Below are 11,395 nucleotides of genomic sequence, written 5' to 3'. Positions count from 1 at the left end.
GGAATACCCATCCCACTTAGGGCAAAAAGCGTTACAACAAACAAATGATGGACGGAATGCTGACAATGCATACATTCTCCCCCAGTCAAGAGATCTGGGTTAAATCCATCGTTCTTTTGCCCACTACACCACCCCAGTTTAGACATGGCCATATGCAAATCAGTCTTGACCCTGTGCCTCATGGGAACAGTCCAGCACGAACTGCCAAGCCATGTCTTCCCTGGACCGGAATCAAGCATCCTAGGACCGGTTTCTGGCTATCAGCCGTCATCAGCCAGGATAGCTTGACTCCAGTGGCGTAGTGAGCACGGGTCCCACGTCTGGGAATACCCATCCCACTTAGGGCGAAAAGCGTTACAACAAACAAATGATGGACGGAATGCTGACAATGCATACATTCTCCCCCAGTCAAGAGATCTGGGTTAAATCCATCGTTCTTTTGCCCACTACACCACCCCAGTTTAGACATGGCCATATGCAAATCAGTCTTGACCCTGTGCCTCATGGGAACAGTCCAGCACGAACTGCCAAGCCATGTCTTCCCTGGACCGGAATCAAGCATCCTAGGAGCGGTTTCTGGCTATCAGCCGTCATCAGCCAGGATAGCTTGACTCCAGTGGCGTAGTGAGCACGGGTCCCACGTCTGGGAATACCCATCCCACTTAGGGCAAAAAGCGTTACAACAAACAAATGATGGACGGAATGCTGACAATGCATACATTCTCCCCCAGTCAAGAGATCTGGGTTAAATCCATCGTTCTTTTGCCCACTACACCACCCCAGTTTAGACATGGCCATATGCAAATCAGTCTTGACCCTGTGCCTCATGGGAACAGTCCAGCACGAACTGCCAAGCCATGTCTTCCCTGGACCGGAATCAAGCATCCTATGACCGGTTTCTTGGTATCAGCCGTCATCAGCCAGGATAGCTTGACTCCAGTGGCGTAGTGAGCACGGGTCCCACGTCTGGGAATACCCATCCCACTTAGGGCGAAAAGCGTTACAACAAACAAATGATGGACGGAATGCTGACAATGCATACATTCTCCCCCAGTCAAGAGATCTGGGTTAAATCCATCGTTCTTTTGCCCACTACACCACCCCAGTTTAGACATGGCCATATGCAAATCAGTCTTGACCCTGTGCCTCATGGGAACAGTCCAGCCCGAACTGCCAAGCCATGTCTTCCCTGGACCGGAATCAAGCATCCTAGGACCGGTTTCTGGCTATCAGCCGTCATCAGCCAGGAGAGCTTGACTCCAGTGGCGTAGTGAGCACGGGTCCCACGTCTGGGAATACCCATCCCACTTAGGGCGAAAAGCGTTACAACAAACAAATGATGGACGGAATGCTGACAATGCATACATTCTCCTCCAGTCAAGAGATCTGGGTTAAATCCATCGTTCTTTTGCCCACTACACCACCCCAGTTTAGACATGGCCATATGCAAATCAGTCTTGACCCCGTGCCTCATGGGAACAGTCCAGCACGAACTGCCAAGCCATGTCTTCCCTGGACCGGAATCAAGCATCCTAGGACCGGTTTCTGGCTATCAGCCGTCATCAGCCAGGATAGCTTGACTCCAGTGGCGTAGTGAGCACGGGTCCCACGTCTGGGAATACCCATCCCACTTAGGGCGAAAAGCGTTACAACAAACAAATGATGGACGGAATGCTGACAATGCATACATTCTCCCCCAGTCAAGAGATCTGGGTTAAATCCATCGTTCTTTTGCCCACTACACCACCCCAGTTTAGACATGGCCATATGCAAATCAGTCTTGACCCTATGCCTCATGGGAACAGTCCAGCACGAACTGCCAAGCCATGTCTTCCCTGGACCGGAATCAAGCATCCTAGGACCGGTTTCTGGCTATCAGCCGTCATCAGCCAGGATAGCTTGACTCCAGTGGCGTAGTGAGCACGGGTCCCACGTCTGGGAATACCCATCCCACTTGGCAGTTCGGGCTGGACTGTTCCCATGAGGCACAGGGTCAAGACTGATTTGCATATGGCCATGTCTGAACTGGGGTGGCGTAGTGGGCAAAAGAACGATGGATTTAACCCAGATCTCTTGACTGGGGGAGAATGTCTGCATTGTCAGCATTCCGTCCATCATTTGTTTGTTGTAACGCTTTTCGCCCTAAGTGGGATGGGTATTCCCAGACGTGGGACCCGTGCTCACTACGCCACTGGAGTCAAGCTATCCTGGCTGATGACGGCTGATAGCCAGAAACCGGTCCTAGGATGCTTGATTCCGGTCCAGGGAAGACATGGCTTGGCAGTTCGGGCTGGACTGTTCCCATGAGGCACAGGGTCAAGACTGATTTGCATATGGCCATGTCTGAACTGGGGTGGCGTAGTGGGCAAAAGAACGATGGATTTAACCCAGATCTCTTGACTGGGGGAGAATGTCTGCATTGTCAGCATTCCGTCCATCATTTGTTTGTTGTAACGCTTTTCGCCCTAAGTGGGATGGGTATTCCCAGACGTGGGACCCGTGCTCACTACGCCACTGGAGTCAAGCTATCCTGGCTGATGACGGCTGATAGCCAGAAACCGGTCCTAGGATGCTTGATTCCGGTCCAGGGAAGACATGGCTTGGCAGTTAGGGCTGGACTGTTCCCATGAGGCACAGGGTCAAGACTGATTTGCATATGGCTATGTCTGAACTGGGGTGGCGTAGTGGGCAAAAGAACGATGGATTTAACCCAGATCTCTTGACTGGGGGAGAATGTCTGCATTGTCAGCATTCCGTCCATCATTTGTTTGTTGTAACGCTTTTCGCCCTAAGTGGGATGGGTATTCCCAGACGTGGGACCCGTGCTCACTACGCCACTGGAGTCAAGCTATCCTGGCTGATGACGGCTGACAGCCAGAAACCGGTCCTAGGATGCTTGATTCCGGTCCAGGGAAGACATGGCTTGGCAGTTCGGGCTGGACTGTTCCCATGAGGCACAGGGTCAAGACTGATTTGCATATGGCCATGTCTGAACTGGGGTGGCGTAGTGGGCAAAAGAACGATGGATTTAACCCAGATCTCTTGACTGGGGGAGAATGTCTGCATTGTCAGCATTCCGTCCATCATTTGTTTGTTGTAACGCTTTTCGCCCTAAGTGGGATGGGTATTCCCAGACGTGGGACCCGTGCTCACTACGCCACTGGAGTCAAGCTATCCTGGCTGATGACGGCTGATAGCCAGAAACCGGTCCTAGGATGCTTGATTCCGGTCTAGGGAAGACATGGCTTGGCAGTTCGGGCTGGACTGTTCCCATGAGGCACAGGGTCAAGACTGATTTGCATATGGCCATGTCTGAACTGGGGTGGCGTAGTGGGCAAAAGAACGATGGATTTAACCCAGATCTTTTGACTGGGGGAGAATGTCTGCATTGTCAGCATTCCGTTCATCATTTGTTTGTTGTAACGCTTTTCGCCCTAAGTGGGATGGGTATTCCCAGACGTGGGACCCGTGCTCACTACGCCACTGGAGTCAAGCTATCCTGGCTGATGACGGCTGATAGCCAGAAACCGGTCCTAGGATGCTTGATTCCGGTCCAGGGAAGACATGGCTTGGCAGTTCGGGCTGGACTGTTCCCATGAGGCACAGGGTCAAGACTGATTTGCATATGGCCATGTCTGAACTGGGGTGGCGTAGTGGGCAAAAGAACGATGGATTTAACCCAGATCTCTTGAATGGGGGAGAATGTCTGCATTGTCAGCATTCCGTCCATCATTTGTTTGTTTGTAACGCTTTTCGTCCTAAGTGGGATGGGTATTCCCAGACGTGGGACCCGTGCTCACTACGCCACTGGAGTCAAGCTATCCTGGCTGATGACGGCTGATAGCCAGAAACCGGTCCTAGGATGCTTGATTCCGTTCCAGGGAAGACATGGCTTGGCAGTTCGGGCTGGACTGTTCCCATGAGGCACAGGGTCAAGACTGATTTGCATATGGCCATGTCTGAACTGGGGTGGCTTAGTGGGCGAAAGAACGATGGCTTTAACCCAGATCTCTTGACTGGGGGAGAATGTCTGCATTGTCAGCATTCCGTCCATCATTTGTTTGTTGTAACGCTTTTCGCCCTAAGTGGGATGGGTATTCCCAGACGTGGGACCCGTGCTCACCACGCCACTGGAGTCAAGCTATCCTGGCTGATGACGGCTGATAGCCAGAAACCGGTCCTAGGATGCTTGATTCCGGTCCAGGGAAGACATGGCTTGGCAGTTCGGGCTGGACTGTTCCCATGAGGCACAGGGTCAAGACTGATTTGCATATGGCCATGTCTGAACTGGGGTGGCGTAGTGGGCAAAAGAACGATGGATTTAACCCAGATCTCTTGACTGGGGGAGAATGTCTGCATTGTCAGCATTCCGTCCATCATTTGTTTGTTGTAACGCTTTTCGCCCTAAGTGGGATGGGTATTCCCAGACGTGGGACCCGTGCTCACTACGCCACTGGAGTCAAGCTATCCTGGCTGATGACGGCTGACAGCCAGAAACCGGTCCTAGGATGCTTGATTCCGGTCCAGGGAAGACATGGCTTGGCAGTTCGGGCTGGACTGTTCCCATGAGGCACAGGGTCAAGACTGATTTGCATATGGCCATGTCTGAACTGGGGTGGCGTAGTGGGCAAAAGAACGATGGATTTAACCCAGATCTCTTGACTGGGGGAGAATGTCTGCATTGTCAGCATTCCGTCCATCATTTGTTTGTTGTAACGCTTTTCGCCCTAAGTGGGATGGGTATTCCCAGACGTGGGACCCGTGCTCACTACGCCACTGGAGTCAAGCTATCCTGGCTGATGACGGCTGATAGCCAGAAACCGGTCCTAGGATGCTTGATTCCGGTCCAGGGAAGACATGGCTTGGCAGTTCGGGCTGGACTGTTCCCATGAGGCACAGGGTCAAGACTGATTTGCATATGGCCATGTCTGAACTGGGGTGGCGTAGTGGGCAAATGAACGATGGATTTAACCCAGATCTCTTGACTGGGGGAGAATGTCTGCATTGTCAGCATTCCGTCCATCATTTGTTTGTTGTAACGCTTTTCGCCCTAAGTGGGATGGGTATTCCCAGACGTGGGACCCGTGCTCACTACGCCACTGGAGTCAAGCTATCCTGGCTGATGACGGCTGATAGCCAGAAACCGGTCCTAGGATGCTTGATTCCGGTCCAGGGAAGACATGGCTTGGCAGTTCGGGCTGGACTGTTCCCATGAGGCACAGGGTCAAGACTGATTTGCATATGGCTATGTCTGAACTGGGGTGGCGTAGTGGGCAAAAGAACGATGGATTTAACCCAGATCTCTTGACTGGGGTAGAATGTCTGCATTGTCAGCATTCCGTCCATCATTTGTTTGTTGTAACGCTTTTCGCCCTAAGTGGGATGGGTATTCCCAGACGTGGGACCCGTGCTCACTACGCCACTGGAGTCAAGCTATCCTGGCTGATGACGGCTGACAGCCAGAAACAGGTCCTAGGATGCTTGATTCCGGTCCAGGGAAGACATGGCTTGGCAGTTCGGGCTGGACTGTTCCCATGAGGCACAGGGTCAAGACTGATTTGCATATGGCCATGTCTGAACTGGGGTGGCGTAGTGGGCAAAAGAACGATGGATTTAACCCAGATCTCTTGACTGGGGGAGAATGTCTGCATTGTCAGCATTCCCTCCATCATTTGTTTGTTGTAACGCTTTTCGCCCTAAGTGGGATGGGTATTCCCAGACGTGGGACCCGTGCTCACTACGCCACTGGAGTCAAGCTATCCTGGCTGATGACGGCTGATAGCCAGAAACCGGTCCTAGGATGCTTGATTCCGGTCTAGGGAAGACATGGCTTGGCAGTTCGGGCTGGACTGTTCCCATGAGGCACAGGGTCAAGACTGATTTGCATATGGCCATGTCTGAACTGGGGTGGCGTAGTGGGCAAAAGAACGATGGATTTAACCCAGATCTCTTGACTTGGGGGAGAATGTCTGCATTGTCAGCATTCCGTTCATCATTTGTTTGTTGTAACGCTTTTCGCCCTAAGTGGGATGGGTATTCCCAGACGTGGGACCCGTGCTCACTACGCCACTGGAGTCAAGCTATCCTGGCTGATGACGGCTGATAGCCAGAAACCGGTCCTAGGATGCTTGATTCCGGTCCAGGGAAGACATGGCTTGGCAGTTCGGGCTGGACTGTTCCCATGAGGCACAGGGTCAAGACTGATTTGCATATGGCCATGTCTGAACTGGGGTTGCGTAGTGGGCAAAAGAACAATGGATTTAACCCAGATCTCTTGACTGGGGGAGAATGTCTGCATTGTCAGCATTCCGTCCATCATTTGTTTGTTGTAACGCTTTTCGCCCTAAGTGGGATGGGTATTCCCAGACGTGGGTCCCGTACTCACTACGCCACTGGAGTCAAGCTATCCTGGCTGATGACGGCTGATAGCCAGAAACCGGTCCTAGGATGCTTGATTCCGGTCCAGGGAAGACATGGCTTGGCAGTTCGGGCTGGACTGTTCCCATGAGGCACAGGGTCAAGACTGATTTGCATATGGCCATGTCTGAACTGGGGTGGCGTAGTGGGCAAAAGAACGATGGATTTAACCCAGATCTCTTGACTGGGGGAGAATGTCTGCATTGTCAGCATTCCGTCCATCATTTGTTTGTTTGTAACGCTTTTCGCCCTAAGTGGGATGGGTATTCCCAGACGTGGGACCCGTGCTCACTACGCCACTGGAGTCAAGCTATCCTGGCTGATGACGGCTGATACCCAGAAACCGGTCCTAGGATGCTTGATTCCGTTCCAGGGAAGACATGGCTTGGCAGTTCGGGCTGGACTGTTCCCATGAGGCACAGGGTCAAGACTGATTTGCATATGGCCATGTCTGAACTGGGGTGGCGTAGTGGGCAAAAGAACGATGGATTTAACCCAGATCTCTTGACTGGGGGAGAATGTCTGCATTGTCAGCATTCCGTCCATCATTTGTTTGTTGTAACGCTTTTCGCCCTAAGTGGGATGGGTATTCCCAGACGTGGGACCCGTGCTCACCACGCCACTGGAGTCAAGCTATCCTGGCTGATGACGGCTGATAGCCAGAAACCGGTCCTAGGATGCTTGATTCCGGTCCAGGGAAGACATGGCTTGGCAGTTCGGGCTGGACTGTTCCCATGAGGCACAGGGTCAAGACTGATTTGCATATGGCCATGTCTGAACTGGGGTGGCGTAGTGGGCAAAAGAACGATGGATTTAACCCAGATCTCTTGACTGGGGGAGAATGTCTGCATTGTCAGCATTCCGTCCATCATTTGTTTGTTGTAACGCTTTTCGCCCTAAGTGGGATGGGTATTCCCAGACGTGGGACCCGTGCTCACTACGCCACTGGAGTCAAGCTATCCTGGCTGATGACGGCTGACAGCCAGAAACCGGTCCTAGGATGCTTGATTCCAGTCCAGGGAAGACATGGCTTGGCAGTTCGGGCTCGACTGTTCCCATGAGGCACAGGGTCAAGACTGATTTGCATATGGCCATGTCTGAACTGGGGTGGCGTAGTGGGCAAAAGAACGATGGATTTAACCCAGATCTCTTGACTGGGGGAGAATGTCTGCATTGTCAGCATTCCGTCCATCATTTGTTTGTTGTAACGCTTTTCGCCCTAAGTGGGATGGGTATTCCCAGACGTGGGACCCGTGCTCACTACGCCACTGGAGTCAAGCTATCCTGGCTGATGACGGCTGATAGCCAGAAACCGGTCCTAGGATGCTTGATTCCGGTCCAGGGAAGACATGGCTTGGCAGTTCGGGCTGGACTGTTCCCATGAGGCACAGGGTCAAGACTGATTTGCATATGGCCATGTCTGAACTGGGGTGGCGTAGTGGGCAAAAGAACGATGGATTTAACCCAGATCTCTTGACTGGGGGAGAATGTCTGCATTGTCAGCATTCCGTCCATCATTTGTTTGTTGTAACGCTTTTCGCCCTAAGTGGGATGGGTATTCCCAGACGTGGGACCCGTGCTCACTACGCCACTGGAGTCAAGCTATCCTGGCTGATGACGGCTGATAGCCAGAAACCGGTCCTAGGATGCTTGATTCCGGTCCAGGGAAGACATGGCTTGGCAGTTCGGGCTGGACTGTTCCCATGAGGCACAGGGTCAAGACTGATTTGCATATGGCTATGTCTGAACTGGGGTGGCGTAGTGGGCAAAAGAACGATGGATTTAACCCAGATCTCTTGACTGGGGGAGAATGTCTGCATTGTCAGCATTCCGTCCATCATTTGTTTGTTGTAACGCTTTTCGCCCTAAGTGGGATGGGTATTCCCAGACGTGGGACCCGTGCTCACTACGCCACTGGAGTCAAGCTATCCTGGCTGATGACGGCTGACAGCCAGAAACCGGTCCTAGGATGCTTGATTCCGGTCCAGGGAAGACATGGCTTGGCAGTTCGGGCTGGACTGTTCCCATGAGGCACAGGGTCAAGACTGATTTGCATATGGCCATGTCTGAACTGGGGTGGCGTAGTTGGCAAAAGAACGATGGATTTAACCCAGATCTCTTGACTGGGGGAGAATGTCTGCATTGTCAGCATTCCGTCCATCATTTGTTTGTTGTAACGCTTTTCGCCCTAAGTGGGATGGGTATTCCCAGACGTGGGACCCGTGCTCACTACGCCACTGGAGTCAAGCTATCCTGGCTGATGACGGCTGATAGCCAGAAACCGGTCCTAGGATGCTTGATTCCGGTCCAGGGAAGACATGGCTTGGCAGTTCGGGCTGGACTGTTCCCATGAGGCACAGGGTCAAGACTGATTTGCATATGGCCATGTCTGAACTGGGGTGGCGTAGTGGGCAAAAGAACGATGGATTTAACACAGATCTCTTGACTGGGGGAGAATGTCTGCATTGTCAGCATTCCGTTCATCATTTGTTTGTTGTAACGCTTTTCGCCCTAAGTGGGATGGGTATTCCCAGACGTGGGACCCGTGCTCACTACGCCACTGGAGTCAAGCTATCCTGGCTGATGACGGCTGATAGCCAGAAACCGGTCCTAGGATGCTTGATTCCGGTCCAGGGAAGACATGGCTTGGCAGTTCGGGCTGGACTGTTCCCATGAGGCACAGGGTCAAGACTGATTTGCATATGGCCATGTCTGAACTGGGTTTGCGTAGTGGGCAAAAGAACAATGGATTTAACCCAGATCTCTTGACTGGGGGAGAATGTCTGCATTGTCAGCATTCCGTCCATCATTTGTTTGTTGTAACGCTTTTCGCCCTAAGTGGGATGGGTATTCCCAGACGTGGGTCCCGTGCTCACTACGCCACTGGAGTCAAGCTATCCTGGCTGATGACGGCTGATAGCCAGAAACCGGTCCTAGGATGCTTGATTCCGGTCCAGGGAAGACATGGCTTGGCAGTTCGGGCTGGACTGTTCCCATGAGGCACAGGGTCAAGACTGATTTGCATATGGCCATGTCTGAACTGGGGTGGCGTAGTTGGCAAAAGAACGATGGATTTAACCCAGATCTCTTGACTGGGGGAGAATGTCTGCATTGTCAGCATTCCGTCCATCATTTGTTTGTTTGTAACGCTTTTCGCCCTAAGTGGGATGGGTATTCCCAGACGTGGGACCCGTGCTCACTACGCCACTGGAGTCAAGCTATCCTGGCTGATGACGGCTGATAGCCAGAAACCGGTCCTAGGATGCTTGATTCCGTTCCAGGGAAGACATGGCTTGGCAGTTCGGGCTGGACTGTTCCCATGAGGCACAGGGTCAAGACTGATTTGCATATGGCCATGTCTGAACTGGGGTGGCGTGGTGGGCAAAAGAACGATGGATTTAACCCAGATCTCTTGACTGGGGGAGAATGTCTGCATTGTCAGCATTCCGTCCATCATTTGTTTGTTGTAACGCTTTTCGCCCTAAGTGGGATGGGTATTCCCAGACGTGGGACCCGTGCTCACCACGCCACTGGAGTCAAGCTATCCTGGCTGATGACAGCTGATAGCCAGAAACCGGTCCTAGGATGCTTGATTCCGGTCCAGGGAAGACATGGCTTGGCAGTTCGGGCTGGACTGTTCCCATGAGGCACAGGGTCAAGACTGATTTGCATATGGCCATGTCTGAACTGGGGTGGCGTAGTGGGCAAAAGAACGACGGATTTAACCCAGATCTCTTGACTGGGGGAGAATGTCTGCATTGTCAGCATTCCGTCCATCATTTGTTTGTTGTAACGCTTTTCGCCCTAAGTGGGATGGGTATTCCCAGACGTGGGACCCGTGCTCACTACGCCACTGGAGTCAAGCTATCCTGGCTGATGACGGCTGATAGCCAGAAACCGGTCCTAGGATGCTTGATTCCGGTCTAGGGAAGACATGGCTTGGCAGTTCGGGCTGGACTGTTCCCATGAGGCACAGGGTCAAGACTGATTTGCATATGGCCATGTCTGAACTGGGGTGGCGTAGTGGGCAAAAGAACGATGGATTTAACCCAGATCTCTTGACTGGGGGAGAATGTCTGCATTGTCAGCATTCCGTCCATCATTTGTTTGTTGTAACGCTTTTCGCCCTAAGTGGGATGGGTATTCCCAGACGTGGGACCCGTGCTCACTACGCCACTGGAGTCAAGCTATCCTGGCTGATGACGGCTGATAGCCAGAAACCGGTCCTAGGATGCTTGATTCCGGTCCAGGGAAGACATGGCTTGGCAGTTCGGGCTGGACTGTTCCCATGAGGCACAGGGTCAAGACTGATTTGCATATGGCCATGTCTGAACTGGGGTGGCGTAGTGGGCAAAAGAACGATGGATTTAACCCAGATCTCTTGACTGGGGGAGAATGTCTGCATTGTCAGCATTCCGTCCATCATTTGTTTGTTGTAACGCTTTTCGCCCTAAGTGGGATGGGTATTCCCAGATGTGGGACCCGTGCTCACTACGCCACTGGAGTCAAGCTATCCTGGCTGATGACGGCTGATAGCCAGAAACCGGTCCTAGGATGCTTGATTCCGGTCCAGGGAAGACATGGCTTGGCAGTTCGGGCTGGACTGTTCCCATGAGGCACAGGGTCAAGACTGATTTGCATATGGCCATGTCTGAACTGGGGTGGCGTAGTGGGCAAAAGAACGATGGATTTAACCCAGATCTCTTGACTGGGGGAGAATGTCTGCATTGTCAGCATTCCGTACATCATTTGTTTGTTGTAACGCTTTTCGCCCTAAGTGGGATGGGTATTCCCAGACGTGGGACCCGTGCTCACTACGCCACTGGAGTCAAGCTATCCTGGCTGATGACGGCTGATAGCCAGAAACCGGTCCTAGGATGCTTGATTCCGGTCTAGGGAAGACATGGCTTGGCAGTTCGGGCTGGACTGTTCCCATGAGGCACAGGGTCAAGACTGATTTGCATATGGCCATGTCTGA

The sequence above is a fragment of the Triturus cristatus genome, chromosome 4_1 (genome assembly GCF_964204655.1).
Source record: "Triturus cristatus chromosome 4_1, aTriCri1.1, whole genome shotgun sequence".
Taxonomy (NCBI): Eukaryota; Metazoa; Chordata; class Amphibia; order Caudata; family Salamandridae; genus Triturus; species Triturus cristatus.
The sequence above is the reverse complement of the archived record's forward strand: the minus strand, read 5'-3'. Positions refer to the sequence as shown.